Source organism: Nicotiana tabacum, chromosome 24 (assembly GCF_000715075.1).
Source record: "Nicotiana tabacum cultivar K326 chromosome 24, ASM71507v2, whole genome shotgun sequence".
In the NCBI taxonomy this organism is placed as follows: Eukaryota; Viridiplantae; Streptophyta; class Magnoliopsida; order Solanales; family Solanaceae; genus Nicotiana; species Nicotiana tabacum.
This window is the reverse complement of record NC_134103.1, coordinates 112,422,382-112,439,279: the sequence shown is the minus strand read 5'-3', so window position 1 is coordinate 112,439,279 and position 16,898 is coordinate 112,422,382. Positions and strand designations below refer to the sequence as shown.

The 16,898-nt window shown below is 33.8% G+C and overlaps 1 long non-coding RNA gene across 2 annotated transcripts; it reads right to left on the bottom strand.

The window, feature by feature from the left end:
* Window positions 1-9,082: 9,082 nt before the first annotated feature.
* On the bottom strand, window positions 9,083-13,896 carry LOC107786859 (uncharacterized). 2 transcript variants are annotated; one of them, XR_001648239.2, is made up of 3 exons: window positions 13,715-13,896; window positions 12,160-12,450; window positions 9,083-11,638 (listed from the first exon to the last, which is right to left on the bottom strand). It is a non-coding gene; the product is annotated as an uncharacterized LOC107786859 (long non-coding RNA). The 2 variants fall into 2 exon arrangements; XR_001648237.2 differs by having other exon boundaries at window positions 12,160-12,433; window positions 13,715-13,891.
* Window positions 13,897-16,898: the final 3,002 nt, after the last annotated feature.

Here is a 16,898-nt window from a genome sequence, read left to right as displayed (position 1 = left end):
ATTGAGTATACTTGGGCTATTTAAAAACGGAAAGAATGTGAAATTTGTGTGTTCATGCTTAATTGCCAACATCGATCATAGTCAAAAGGTAGGGTGTTTGATTGAGTTAATTGTGAGGTCATCTTTCATAGTGCTAAGTACGTTTTGGGGGTGCTAATATAGTTCCATTGCTCGAGGACGAGCAAGAGTCTAAGTGTGCGGTGTTGATAATCGGCTTAATGTATGCATATTTTGATATATACCGCCTCACATTTTGCTCTATGTCTCAACGATTTGAGATGTTTAATATGATTATTTGTGCTAAATTTTGATATTTCTATGTGTAGGGATCATTCATATGCAATTTGGGACGAAAGGGCGCGAATTGGAGCGAAATCGGGACAAAAAGGCAAAAAGTAAAATTTCTGGCTGTGGCGCAATTTATAGCAGCTAAAATATTTGAGCGCCAGGGCCAGCGCCCCACACTGCCCTGGACGCTAAAAAATGTGAACATGTCCTATTTCGACCGGGACTCGGTTATTTCGACCCCAAGACGCCTCCAACTCATATAAAAGCCAACCTAAACCTATTTTAAAGAGAGGAGGACGTTTTGAGAGGGAAACACAAGCACAGAGCCGTCGTGGAGGTCGGAATTCATCAAGTTCCATCTTTCTTCCGCCAAACTTATTAATTTTTATGTTTCTTTGTATAATTTGTTATTTGGCTACCATGTCTATGTGGAGCTAAACTTCACGTTCTAGGGTTGTGGTTCTTTCATGACTATTAGTATTCGGGTATTGATTTTGCCTTCTTGATTTATCATATTGGTTTATTTATTCAATATTGCACTTAATTATTTAATTGCTTGATCACCAATTGAATACTATCTACGAATCTAGAATTGAACTCGAAAGTGGGAATTCTAGATTGCATATAGGATTGAGTAGAGCAAGTTCTTGAACTCGGGCATCGGGGAACGGATTCGTGGTTAGGATAGACATATACCTAATTGCCTTGCTTGGTTGATTTACAGGAATTATAAATGAATTTTTGTTGATTCTAACTCCATAGACATATAGGCGTTAGGTTAGCTTGAATAGGCGAGTAAGAACTCGACAGATTCTTATGAACAATATTAACCCTGTCACCCAATAAGCTAGATAAATTAGTCGGTCAATTCAATTGAAGAATACAATAGGATTGTTAGATAGCCCATAACCCTAGATCGTTTTCATTACATCGATATCATAAAAATCTGCTCTTTCTCTATTCAAAGTTCATTATTTATATTTTTTTATTTAATTAGTTTAGAATCAAATATTTTTAGGTTTAATTCTTGTTTAGATAATTAGGATAGTATAATTTAGTTAATAGTTAATCATAAGTCCTCGTGGGTTTGACATCCGACTTTTAGTCACTTTATTACTTGACGACCGCGTATACTTGTAAAATTGTCACTTAGTTTTTGATGGATAAATTTGTAAATTAACTTTTAACTTTGGGAGCTTCTCACTTATAATATAGTATGATTATAATAATGATTAACTTTTAACTTTGAGAGTTCCCACTTATAATATAGTATGATATGATAATTGCATCTTAATCTTCATAAATCAGTTATGCGCCAGGGAGTATTGTTGAAAAATTTAAGAAGAGGCTAGCTACCTGATAGACTCAATACCTATCTCTTGGGGGAGAGTTACATTGAATGATTTTGTGTTGGATAGTATTTTAACGTATTTTATGTCTTTATTCCCTATTCCAAGCAAGGTATTGTCACAGTTGGACAAAATAAGCAGAAGATTTTTGTGGGATGATAATACTGATCAGCATAGATTTCACTTGGTGAGATGGAACAGATTCAATATGCCTAAAGAATGGGAGGAATGGGCATAAAATTTTTTACAGAGATATAATAAAAGTCTATTGATGAAGTGGTTTTGGAGGTACAACAAGGAGGATAGGGCTTTATAGATAAGAGCTGTAAAAGTTAAGCATGGAGAAGATGCACATTGTCACTCTAGAATAACTTCTACTGGAAACACATGAATAAATTATGGCATGAATTCAAGGAAAAGACTCAGATACAGGTTAAAAATGGAGAGCACACTATGTTTTGGCTTGATAAATGGACTGAAAATAAAGGAAGAATTTCTAAATATCTTTCGCTTTGTTAATAACCCTAAAGATATTGTGGAACAACTTAGGGAAAATGACACCTGGAATGTCACTTTCAGAAGACAATGCCATGATTGAATAATTGAAGATATGCTAAAATTTTGTATTTTTGGGCATGACTGTAAGATGTATATATTAAGGTGCTATACATGAAAAAAACAGTATGATATGGAGGAGTAGAGGCAATAAGAAGTTTGCAGTTAAAGATTGCTATGCAGATATGATAGGGAGAGGCAACATCATTGAAAAATGGCCTTGGAAGCTTGTATGGATGACAAAAATACCTACAATTAAGTGGCCTGATTTAGATGGTTGACAATATTAGGTGCAATTTTAACATAAGATGATCTTCAGAAGAGAGAATTTCCTCTATGCAACAGATGCTATATGTGTTGAACAAAATACTGAGAGTGTACATCACCTGTTTGTGCACTATACAGTGGCTATATATCATCTTTCTTTCTTAAAATCAACTCTAATTAATTTGGTGAAAGTGCAGTTTCATTGACTGATATATATATATCATCTTTCTTTCTTCTGGCAAATCTACTAGAACTAAAAGATCATACCAACTTAAGGGGTTATGGAGCTTCTTCTACACTTTGCTCAAAAAACAAGACCAAAAAGTTATTACAAAACTATCAACTGAGTTTTTTCTTGACACACTAACACACACCAATGCACTTAGTTGTGGCCAAGAAGCTAGATGCATTAGTCCAGCAAATGAATGTCTCTAATACTTTCTATTCTAATCATGATTGAATAGGATCAACATATATAATCGCAAGATCATTCACAATACAAGCATGGGTTAGTGCAGCAACAACATAACTCTGAAATTCCTAACCCATGTACGTAGTTATTAGGTGCATAATGTCAAGCACATTTTTTATTTAGTTGTCTAACGTTACTCCATCCATTTATTAGATGGAGAAATTGATGTGCAATAACATGCATGCATAACGCTTAAAATATTCCTTCCGCTAGCAATCGAGTTTTTGGCCAATATTGTCCGACATTGAGCATCCTTAATACCTTAAATATGCCAAAGTAAAGCATCTTTAGCCTCAGTGACAGAATCTGTCCAAAAACTAACAGCACAACCTCGAAGAAGATCAACAGTAAAAGAAAAAAACCATTCCCATTTCCTCCAATTCATTCACGAAAAAAGAGCTTCTTCAATATCCCTACTTCCTTGAAGAACATTTTGTCTCATTTTATTTTCTTACTTAATGATCACACATAATTACTCAGAGATAAATCATGATAAATATAATTACTCCTATAATAGGAAATAAATCATTTGTTTTTATTTCTTATTTAGAATATATTTACGACTCATTCATATTATGGTTCAAATTTTTGTACGTAAACCATTTATCATGTGATTATTTATTTGACCTTCTTTATTTTGCACTAAAAAGAATGAAAGGATGCAAGCCGAGATTTTTAAAAAGCAAAAGACGTGTAGAAAAATTAAAAGTAAAGCTAGCTTATATTTTTGGAAGAGTTAATACCATAATATCCCTTAAACTATCATATTACTTAATTTATTCCGTGTCTCTGAAATCCTTTTAACTATATTGCCCTTCATATTAAAAATCTCTTGTTGCTGACCTAGCATAACATGTGTAAATATTCGCTTAGGAGCACGTGACAACTGAAAAAAGCCATCAAAATGGCTCACCTGACTGAAAATATTGGATTATTAATTAGCTTAACCCTCTTTCAAATTTATTTTTTATAATAAATATTCTCCTTATTTCAGTTATATCCACCTTTCTTCCTATTTTTTTTTTTACATTTCTTCTTTATTTTTCACCTTCTTCTTCATTTGTTAACCTTTTTTCTTCCGTTCTTCATACGGGTTTCGTCTGAAAAAATTTCTCCCTCTCTTGTTTCCTCTGAAATCTTTTTCTTGTTTTAATCTTCTTTCATCTCTTACACATATTGTTGAAAGAATACCAATTTAATCATCCTTATTAAACTCGACACCTTGTAGAGAAAAAGTTGAATCTTTTGAACATTCTTTATGTTATCTGGAATTAGAAAATGTAATTACTAACCAACATGCTTACTTTTACCCCAAAAATACATATTATGTAAGCAACAATGCTTCATTCTAGAAAGCACGTATTATTTCTTTCCAGCCATATCATCCAGAAAATGCACGATAGAACAGCTCTACATATCTGCTTTAACTCTTTTGGCGAGGCATCTAAACAATATTTTTGGAAATCACGTTTTTCAGTTGGTTCTAACAATGAAAATTGCTTTTTTAAATAACATTGTTAGCATTGAAGGAGGATAAACAATATCTGAAGCTTAAACTGTATTACTACAGTTTGAATTGTGATCTCTTGACTACAAATTATTCCCGTGCAATAGCTTTTTTCTTGAATATATTATTTCAAAGTGCAGTTCATATTCAAAGTGTTGCATGTTTTATCCTTCGAAAAATGAAGTCTGTTTTTTCAAGTTAGCTATTGTAGCTTTTATAAGAATCAAAATATCTGCTAATCTGTTGCTAAATACAATTAGGACAGTAGATGTTAATACAGTTTAGTTGCGGATTTCGTCCGTTGCTATAAACAATTACTCCCTCCGTATTAAATTAGATGAAATACTTTCCTTTTTAATTTGTTCCAAAATAAATGACACATTTCTAAAATTGGAAATAATTCAACTTTAAATTCTTCATTTTACCCATTTTATCATTAATGAGAAGCTTTTATAACTATACAAAGCTTTTACCTTTTAAGCTTTTAAGACTACAAGTTTCAAAAATCTTTTTTTTTCTTAAACTCCGTGTCAAACTACCCCATCTATCAAGAAATTGAGATTTCAAATTCCATTACAAACCTTCGTAACAAGAATAAAAGATTTCCAGTTCGAGACACAATGCCTTTGAGAATCAAGAATCTGAAAACTTGGTAAACATGTACTGTAAATTAAACTGAAGTGCTAAAGAAATAAATAAATTAATGAATCAATCTTTACACAAATCATACGTAAAAGAATTCCTTCCAATCCTACAAGCTAAGAAGTAAGAACAAAAGAAACTACAAAACAAACTAATTAAAGAACATACCGAAAAATAGAATTAAAAAAGGTACGGCAACAGCTAGAAAAATGGTGCCTGTGATAACAAGGCAAACCTTTTCACTACGATATCGCCTATTCCGACTATAACGACTGTCGTTACCTTTGATATTAAATTTTGGAAATAACGGCTCCTTATCAGGGAATATCGAAATTTCTTTTCTCAATCTAACCATTATTTTTCTACTTCAGCTGCAAAAATAGAATAGAAAATACTTGTTTGCCTTTTCTTGATATGTTCATGTATTGGCATTAGATTTGTGTATATATAGTTACGAAAAGGAAGAAACCGTATCCAAATTTACTAAGGAATGTGGCTTTTCTTCTTATTCTTGAATCTTGAGCTAATTCCTACTTGAACAAGATTTCGTCTTCTTTTTTTTTTCCACTAAAGAGTTCTTGACCAATGAGAAATCAAATTACATAACCCTTTTTCATTGTAAAAAGGAAATAGATTTTTTTTTAACGCATAGAGAAACCGACTGCACTCATAAAGATTAAAGATAATTTAATTAGGTCAAATTTTATGTGGCACACATCTTATTAGAGATTCAAACAAATTCATCTTATAATCACCATTATATTTTAAAAAGATTCTTATGATACTCTTTTAATAGTTTCCAAATGTAACTACTTTTTCTTCAAAAGTCAGTGATAGATGTTTGAAATTTAACAGAAGCAATTCGAGAATTTGGCCCTCATATAAAATGGAGCGGAAGTATTAGAAAATGAAACGAAAGATAGAAAAGTTGAAACACCAAAAATTTTAGGAGTAAATTTCGTGGGTGGTCATCAAGTTTTGTGCTCGTTACCTAAAAATCATTAATTTTCTTTTGTTACATAAAAATCATTTTACTTTGACCGATTTTTATAAAGATCCACCTGAAATGTGAGAGAAAATAATAAAGTGATCCTTATATTTGGGGGTAAGTTCAAAAAGACCTTTTAATATACTCCTCAACGTTTTTGTTCCAGTAAAGCTACCAAAAGTGAGTACTTTAGATTTCGTGGAGTATAACAAACTCTGCCTACTAACTATAATAAAAACTTAAAAAATAAACTAGAATTACCAATATAGTAAATGGCGAACCAAAAGTTTTAAGCACATAGGTGCTCTACCACCTTAAACATGGAGTTACTACTAAGAACAGATTATAAGAGTGAAATCAGTTAAAAGTAAGAAAAAAAGACAATGACACATTTTAGCTTTTTATCCTCTTTTTGCAATATAAGTAAACCATATCCTTTCAAGACTAAATTAATTAGTTAGTATTTGATCCTTTAAGCGATTAAAAAAAGTGATCGAATTGTCTGAAAGTCGAACCAATGAATGAGCGTAAATTTACCAATCATCACAATGGACTTTAATGTAACTAACCTACATTTGCCTTAAAAATGAGTCAACACATTTAATGATACATGAATTTCAGTTCTTGCAGGCCACATAATTGATTATAAAAAATAAAATTAAGTTATCCTATACCTAATGCAAGTTAGACTATATACGATAGGATGGACATGTCAAATCCAGAAGTCGCACTAGAAATATATTTTAACAAATCCTTCAATTCTACTCGATTCTTCTACTGCTGACAAGAGTGGGTTGCTCTAGTGGTGAGCACCCTCAGCTTCCAACCAAGAGGTTGTGAGTTCGAGTCACCCCAAGAGCAAGGTGGAAAGTTCTTAGAGGGAGGGAGCCGAGTTTACCCCTACCCCAAGCCCAGGGTAGGGATAATGTCTGCGTACACACTACTCTCCTCAAACCCCACTAGTGAGATTATACTGGGTTATTGTTGTTGTCGTCTTAGCAGTCCTAAATCATTTAGGATTTGGTACTTGCGAGTCTTTTGAGTTCATGTCTAATTAAATTTTGTAATCAAAATCAAATGGGATTATGTTGTGATAGAGCTGATGTGGAGGACACCTCACATGCCACCATGGATATGCCGACTCAGCCAGAGAGTGCAACTGTGAAACATAGCCAACACGTGGAGATTCTATCCAAAAGATTAACATAGCCAACACGTGAAGGTTAAGGGCTAAAATACGTGAAGGCAGAGCAGGCGGTTATAGCATGAGTAGAGCGCAAGATAGTATAAATAAGCTGTTAAGCAATTGTAGTTGTAGGCTATTATGTTGCAGTAAGTTCTTGTATCCACCCGATTTTTCGTTTTAAGAATTTAAGTCTCGTTCAGTGGCATAAGGCCTTGAGCAGCTTTCGATTATGTGTATTGACTTAGATAGAAAAGTTGAAACACCGGGAAAAAAATATATTCGTTTTTTTCAGTTTTTAGTAAAAATAATTTCAGTTTTTTCCAGTTTTTACAAAAAAAAATGGGTAATGAGTTTTTTTTAATTAATTATGAGATATTTAGAATTGACCAACAGTACGATGACACATGTCCCTCCGTTTAAATGAAGGGTATATTTGAACCCAAAGTATGACTGCAGGGGTATAGATAACCTAATAGTATAACGAGAGGTATTCTTAGATCATTTTCGAAAGTAGAGGGGTATATTTGGCCTTTTACCGTAGAAATAATTAGGTGGTGACTCTTCAAATTTAATCAAACCGTATTTGCCTATATGTTGTACCTTACTTTAAACAGATTTAAAATAGGGTATAATAGCAAGCACATTCAAAAGAAATAGAGGAGCTATTAACAGCAACATTCCATATCAATAGCTCCTCCGTGGCAGATCATGGAGGTTCGAAGAACCAACCTGAATGTTTTTTTGCCTTTATTCTAAAAGCTGGAATTTGCATCCTATCCAATCTGAGAGCTCCTTTAATCTCATTGGGTAATTCATTTTCCGTGAAATAAATTTCCTTATCAATGATGGTGTTTGCATACTTAGATAGCAGGTCGGCAACTCCATTACCTTCTCTTAGGCAATGTTTATCGCGATATTTTGTTGTTGCACCACTTTTTGAATTTGTGTAATGATCTCTTGTAGCTTCCTTGGTATCTTAGATTTGCCTGAAATCATGTTAAACACCAAAAGGGAGTCCATTTCTAGTGTAAGATGTTGTAGATTTTGTTAACAACACCATGTAATACCTTGAAGGGCAGCTTGGGCCTCTGAGTAATTGTTAGTCAAGAATTGGATTAGTGCTACAAATGTCATCACCATGTGACCATTTCTGTTCCTAACAACACCTCCCGCTCGTGCTCTGTTCAGGTTATTCATGTAGCTTCCATCCGTATTGAGTTTCCAGGCTCCCTCTGGTTTTTCCCATTTAACCATGACACTTGATAATTTAGGCTTGTAATTTTCTACCACTTGGCAGACTTTTATCCAGTTCCATTCCCACTCAATTTTGCTGAACTTCTGTCTGATGGAGACTTTAACCTGAAAAAGAACTTGTTGGTTAATTCTAGAAATAGATATAGGATTCCTACCATATTTTTTGTCGCATCTAGCACTACAAGAAAAAAGGCCTATAGCGAGGGGAAAGCGGTCGTTAGAAGTCCAAATCCGATCATTATAAGCTTGTAGCGACCGGAGAAAATCCGGTTGTCGCCGGTCGTTAAAAGCCTTGACGTTAAAAGTTAACGACCGGACTGTAAGTTGGTCTTTAAAGGTCCTTTAGCGACAACATAAATTCCGGTCGTTGTATGTATTTTTAGCGACAGATTTTTCCTTAGCTAAATTGTCATCCTAGTCGTTAAAAAACTTTATGGGAGCAACAAATTTGATCATTACAGGTATTTTTAGTGCCCAAATTTCCCTTCGCTAATGAGATGTTTTACTAAATATAATTACAAAACTTTATTTTACTGAATATAAAATAATTATTTCATATGCTTTCACACACATACGACACAATCAAAACTATATTAAATAATCAATATTCATATGAATAATAAAACAGTCCAAATTGTATGGCAATGTTTTAACAACTCCTAAAAAGAGAAAATGCGTTCAATGTACATAAAACGTCTTTAAACCACCCCTAAGAAAATAAATTTCTTGTATTTCAACTTTTTGCTCTGCACTGTTTCAAGAATTGATACTTCGAACTTCCAAATTCTTGATCTGCTACGCTTTACTCGTATATGACTTGTATTAGAACTATATAGCCTTCTTGATCAAATTGCCTCCAGTAGGTCCATGACAAAAGTGAACAAAATGTCAGATCTCATTATAACAAATTACAAATTAAGAAACGTAAATGATACTAATAATAATAAAGCTTCAATATCTTCTTTAATCAAACTGCTATACAAACTGGCTGCAAACTCCACCAAGGGACTTGAAAGACTCATTTAATTTCTTTTTACGGAGACACAAACAATTCCAAAATCATTTTGGTAATTCATTTTCTAAGACTTTTATGCAAATTCTGAATTTGTATTCTTTTTTATGGTTATTCCTTTTTTACTTTCTCATTGGAGAGATGACAATACCTTACAATTACAATTACTTATGATCTTAGAAGTTCTAAAGTACCTGCTTAGAAAAATACAGGACATATGAAAATACATCACGGTAGCATCACTAAATACTAGACTCTAATTGCTAATAATCAAATAAAACTAACTAAAAAATCCAGTCAGGATACCCTAACACAAGCCAAAAGGAAAAGAAGACTAACAATATGAACATGCTATCGATTTCCCCACTAAGGTAAGAATTGAACATAGAACAAACAACTTTTCTTTATACTGTATATATCCGGAATCCAAAAATAAAGCCATCTCCCTTCTAAAATAAGAAAATAAACAAATAAATAAGTATCATCTACCTTTAGCGGAGCATAAGAAAGTAAGACTTTCAAGCTACTTCAGAAGATTAATACACAACTTCTAATTAAGTAATTCTCATTTAAAGCATCTGATGATAGTCTCAATCTCCATTAATGCAGCGAGCATAATAATTAAAAATACAAATATTATGAAACAAAAGATTAATACTACAAGGATTTTAGAGCATCAAGCATAATAATCCCCACAACCACTGAAAGAAACCAGATTAGTGAGTATGGGTGTCTAAAAAGATGAAATATTTTGGGAATGGAAAGATTGTTGGCGCGTGGCTGTAAAGATGGAAAAAAGAGTGAGTCCAAGGTCTCACATATAATGTTCACAACCAGCAACAAACACAAGTTATTTGACATGCATCAAGCTTGAAAAATAAATCAAGAAAATGATGCTCTAAATCCTTACAGTAATAGCTTCCTCTGTTCCAGCTTATCTTCTTCGATGTCCGCCCATGAGTATACCCTCAATGGACACATTTAATGATCACGAACAAATACACCTAACTGTCTTATAAATGAGGCGTGACGCTTCCCAACTACTTAGTAGTGATAAATATGCCTCTCAAGAAGCAAGGCTCAAATTGATACTCTGGTCACAGAATAATTTATCAAAATTTTAAAGCTAAAATATGATTCCATGGAGCTACAATCTCCTAGGATTCTTGTGAATCCAGTTAGAATTAGAATCAAATAGACGGGAAAGTATGATCAAAACTAGTTACTATGGGCATAGTTGATTGATGCGTATAAGTGACTTAGCTTCAAAATATACAACAACATAAATAAAATATACAAAAAGCACAACAATGCATAATGAAAAGATCTTGGCCTTTTCAGGTCCATATATTGTCATCCAAATAACAGGAGGGTGCAGAATCTAATACTAAATTCAGACTCCCGGCAGTTATCTCACGTGGATAATGTAAAGCAAAGATTAGGCATAATTAAAAAAAAAAAAACAAGTTTAAAGCAAGGTTCAAGGAACAATATAATTCATTACTCGGGAGGAAACACTAAAAGAATTAAGACGTTCACTTTAAAGGCAGACAACGCAAGATTGGAAGAATGTTCAGAAGTTTAAACATCTAAAAGTGTTCCCCTTTCATGAGTTACTAACAATTTATTTGATTTGTTTTCTTGTTGGTAATGTAAATAGCTCATAGAGCAGAAAACAAATGCACATTTTATATTTATCCCAACATTACATAAGAAATGCTACTCTGTTCAACTTTAACTTTACCATATATAGAGATTCAATTCCAAGTAGTTCTCCCATTATATTTGGTGAGGAAGGATATTCTTACTTTTTAACTCATAATTGAGTCCTAGCGAGAAGAATGACGATGGCAATGACGAGCACTTTCAAACCATTTACTGACTTGTATATTTGACAAAAAGAAACTAAGGAAAAAGAAGGCAGCAACAAAGCAAAATTGAAGATACAGGTGGAGAAAATGCGGACGAAGCTGAAATTAACATATGCCAGGGAGAACTCATAAAACCTGGTGAGCTGTTAGGCCTAATTCTTTACTCAACTTCTCATTTGCATCACGGTCAGGATACTGATTTTCCTTGAAGGATTCGTAGAGCCTCTGAAACCCCAAAATGATTGAGCTGAAGTGGGGAAATGCATGAAAACTATCAAAGAATATTCTTTTAGTAAAGTAAAGAAATAAGTCGATCAATTGCTCTAAATCACAAACTAGGTGGGTCTGCCATATGAAGCCTTCAGTCACAATTCATTCTAAAACTAATCAAGCTGTCTCTTCAAGCAAATTCAAAAAAACCACGATATTCAAAACAAAAACAAAAACAAAAAAAAAAATCATACATCCATACAACTTTTTAAAAATACTCTCTTTCAGAGGACATTACCATATTAGGCAAGCACAACTACAAATAAGTATTACTACTTTCTTTTTCGGAGGCAATAAAAGAGTAAACAAGTTCTGCTTAATAGCTAATAAAGTTAGTTTATGATATCCATTGTATACAACTTGTTCAAGGATGACATAACAATGACCTCCTACATTCAATAAAATTGTTTGTAATTTCATGGAAAGTAAGATGTTGTTAGACCTATAAACACTGATCAGATATGTAAAAAGTTAGAACCAGAGTAAAGCCCACAATACCTTGATGGCACCTTCCCTATATGTTTTCTTTTTACCACTTGAATGAAGTTCAGAGGTGTCTATGCCTCCAATTTTGAGTTTCTCACAGAGACCCCTATCAGAAGCATGTCTACTCCCTTTCTGCTACCCACTTTGGTACTTTGTATCTGCTAAAGTCGAACTAGGAGAAGTCATAGTAGCTTTGGCACTTTTGATCTCTCTCTCTCTCCTTGGGTGAAGGACCACCCTCAAAATCTTCATTACTAGAATCAGAAGATTCATTTCCATATGTTTCCTTCATACAAAAGTGGTCTGAGCAATCAACCCAAGCAGGTGAAATATAAAAAGATAAGGAGCCACATTGAAGAACACACATGCATATATGATCGATGAGATATGACATGCAGAGACGTACCATTTCAATAAAATGAATCATTATTTTTCCCGTATAATAGAACTTAATTTATGTTATACAATAAAGAAAAATAATATGTCCCATCGCAGATAATCGATTTTCTCAATCTTTCACTAAAAATAGCAGTTAAGACTTCACATTTTAAACTCCATGATAATTTGCAAGCTCGACATTTCCAACTTGGTTGTATTAGAATAATTGTCCATCAGCTCTACCAGCTGAATCACATCATATGAAAGTTACAAGCCGTGTTTTGGAAGAAAAATGTCATTCTCTTTCTTTCCAAGAGATGACCTTTATATCAAGTAACCAACAAGGGAAAACAGCAAAGAAGGTCGGCTACTGGATTCAGTGAAATCGATACCTCAGCAACCTAAACATTAGTCATGCACCTCTTTCAGAGTTGAAAGAGTAACAACAGTTCACTATAATGACAAGTGCTTGAATGCTTTTACAACTTAAACACCTATTATACTGATCAATCTAAGAAAAAAAATGAACTAATCATTTCCGCAAATACTGGACAACAATTCTCTATAAGAGATTTTGAAAAATTAAACAAAGTAAAAAGAGCCATCACAAGATTTGTTGCTACAAGTTGTGAACTGGAAACATAACAATTAAGTGAAGCAAAAACTCAAACACCAAACTGATATCTAAAACTCAATAGAAATACCTTTATATGGTAACACCCAAAAAATGCAAATCACTGTTAAGCTTCGATCGTCAAAACCACTGCCTAATTTTCACGCATTGAGATTTATCCTTCTAAGGCTCTAAATTTTTGAAAACCCAACTGGAGAACGACTGAATCTTTTACTCAACACAAAGGAAAACAGAAGTCATGTCATGAAGAAGGAGAAAGCAAGAGAAAAACACAATTGAAAAGCAGTAGAATAGATAGAGATGATGATATGGTGATTACATATTGAAACTAACTATTCCACAAATTCATATTTTTTAAGCCCAGATTAAAATAATCAAAAATTTCTTAAGCCCAAATTAAGATAAACTGAAATCGATCTTACAACAAATTCTTAATTCTAAACCGACCATGCCACAATTTTTGAACACCAACATCACCAAAGTGAAAACCAAATCACAACCCTATTAATTTGAACCAAAATTAAAATATAAAAAAAGTAAATTTTCAAATCTTACCTTGATGAGAAGAAACTCTAATATGAGCAGTTGATGCCGGCGGAGGTGACAAATGTTTTTCTCTTCTCACATAAATTTTTGATAGCAATTTCAGGTTTTGATCAACAATAGACTGAGGGTCTTTTTGGAGGGAGAGTGGGGCAGGCGTAGGGTGAGCTTGGGGGGAGAAGAGGGAAAATATAGCGCCTATTTTTTTAATTGATTAATTATAATTTTTAACGACCAGATATTATTAATTAGTTAATGTCAAACTAAAAAATTGCTTTAACGATAGGAAAAAAAGGTTGGTCGCTATAAATACATCAATAACGACCGGATTAATGTCCCTTCGTTAAGAAATAGTCGTTAAAAAGCATATTTCTTATAGTGTAGCTTTCCATAGTTCCCGACAAACTATCGTTTGAGTGATTTGCAGTCGATACTTGTGAACTATCTTTGTTGCTTGTTTGTTCCACCAGTATTCAAATATGTTCAGAAAAGTCCTTCCTCTTGGATGAAGTCCCAGAGGCATGGATATATTCTTTCATATTTTTCTAGTTGTTTCACTTAAAACAAAGACATGGTTCATAGTTTCTTCTTCTGGTATCCTGAAAGCAAACACATCTAGAAACAATGTTAGTATTAAACTTTTTAATAATATCATCAAGCGGCAGTTTGCCTTTTAGAATTTTTCAAGTATTAAAGGAAATTCTAAATGGCAGATTTTTGCTCCATATTTGCGCAATCCTTGGATCGAGGTTTCTTCTTTGTCTTAAAATTTGATATGCGGTAGCATAGGAGAAGGAACCTTTGGTGTTAGGAGACCAAATGACATGGTCTTTCTTGTTTGCTTGGCCGAGGTTAACTAGGGATATCTCTTGCACTACATGGGAAGGAAGGTTATCTTTCAGCATGTCCAGGTTCCATTGACGCTGATGGATAAATTCATAAACTTTAGTATTCCCCCGCTTGTGATTTTGGTTGTAGAGAAACCTGAGAGGGAATAAAGGGGACCAATTGTCTCACCAAAAATAGTTGCTTCCTTAGTTGATTTTCCAATAAATGTTGGTATCTACTTTTTCTCTTAATTCCAGTAGATTCCTCCATGTATTGGAGTCTTTGGAGTTTAGCACTTTGGAAAGAGGGTTTGATCTCGGGCGGTATTTGGCTTTTAAAAACTAGGTCCATAGGTTGTCTTCCACTCTAAATCGCCACCATCTCTTTGTCGCAAATGAGTTACAAATATCTTGGTTGAAACCAACTCCACCTTCTTCGCAAGGGTAACTCAAGTTATTCCACGAACTCCAATAGTAGCTCTTCTTGCCTTCCTTTTCTCCCCAGAAGAAATTAGCAAGATACAGTTCAATTTGGTCAATAATTGCTCTCGGGGGAATCATGGCAGCGAAAAGGTAAAAATTCTAGGACTGTAGCACATGATTGGTGATAGTAGCTCTTCCACCAAAAAGATAGCATTTTTGTCTTGCCATCCTCCTTTTTTGTTGAGAACTTTTGTTGCAAGACTTGAGAAATAGCATATCTTCTTTCTGCCAGTATATATTGGGCATCCTAAATAAGTGAAGGTAAATTGAATTTGTTTAAATCCAGTCCACTTCCTTATTCTTCTGTTAACTCTCTTATCTCTGAAGTTATGAGTGAGAAAGAAAATTTTTCCTTGTTGATTTGTTGTCCCGAGGCTTCTTGATAATCTTCTAGTACTTTCATGAGAAGTTTTCTTGAATTCCTGTCACTAGAAGAAAAAAGAATTAGATTGTCCGCATAGCATAAATGGTTTATCTTAGGCCCTTTAGATCTTATTGAGAAATTACAAAATTGAGGGTTCTCATTGAGTTTATTTAGAGCTTTAGATAATGCTTTTGCAGCTAAAATAAAAAGAGAGGGTGAAAGAGAATCTCCCTGTCTAACTCCTCTAGTAGACTTGAAGAACCCATATCTGGTTCCATTAATTAACATGGAGTACCAATTGTTGGCCAAGAGTTTGTGTAGGAGCGCAATGATAGGTTCAGAGAAATTCATCTTCCTTACGAATGCAGTGAGGAAAGTCAAGGAAAGCTTGTCATAAGCTTTTGACATGTCTAGCTTAATGATGATGTTCCCCCCTTTGTTGTTCTTTCTGATATCATGGACTATTTCTTGTACCAAGAGAATATTTTATGTGATTAACCTCCATTTAACAAATCCATATTGGTTTTGTGATACGATTCTAGGAAGGAGAGTGGCAATTCTGATAGCAATAATTTTAGAAACTATCTTATTCGAGACATTGCACAAGCTAATAGGCCTCAGTTGATCCAAGGTTGTTGGGGCAATAACTTTGGGAATAAGAACCAAATTGGTGTGGGTATAGTAGTTGAATAAGAACCAATTAGCCCTAGTGAAGAAGTTCTGCACAAAGTTACATACTTCCTCTTTGATGATCTCCCAAGAAGTTTGATAGAAGTGACAATTGAAACCATCTGGTCCAGCAGAGCTATTGGGATGAATGTAGAATACAACATTTCTAACTTCTTCCTCGGTAGGGAGCTCATGCCTTCTTATCTTCTAAGTCATTTGAATCTTCTTTCTCTCTTGTAGTATTTCACTTGTATTTTTGGAGTGAAATAAAGTTTGAGTTGATTGTGTCCGAGGACTAGGCAAAAATTAAATTTTGCCGAACCTCGTTAATTTCTGGTGTTCTTTTATTATTATCTCACTTACTATTTATTAGCTACCTTTAGATATAGTAGTTGTGATTTAATCACTCTCTATATATTCGGTTTCCGCAATAATTGGTATCAGAGCCAAGGTTCTATCTGAGTATACTCTGTGGTTGCAGCATAGTCTGAACTTCCACATTAAAAAAAAATTACTTTGGTATTCTGTACTATCAGCAAATAAATAGTATCTGTAGCAAAAATGAGAGATAATAAAAATTAAGAGTCCACATCGGGTGTCAGTAATACGTCGTTGGCATCTTCGCTTATGACAAGAACTATGTCAAATGCTAAATTTGCAGTTGAAATATTTGACGGGTCAGGACATTTCGGGATGTGGCAAACTGAGGTTCATGATGCCCTTTTTCAACAAGGGCTAGATATTACCATAGAAGAAAAGAAACCAGAAAATATCGGAGAATGAGATTGGAAGATTATCAACCGCGTTACTTATGGTACCATTCGATCTTACCTTGCAAGAGAACAGAAGTATC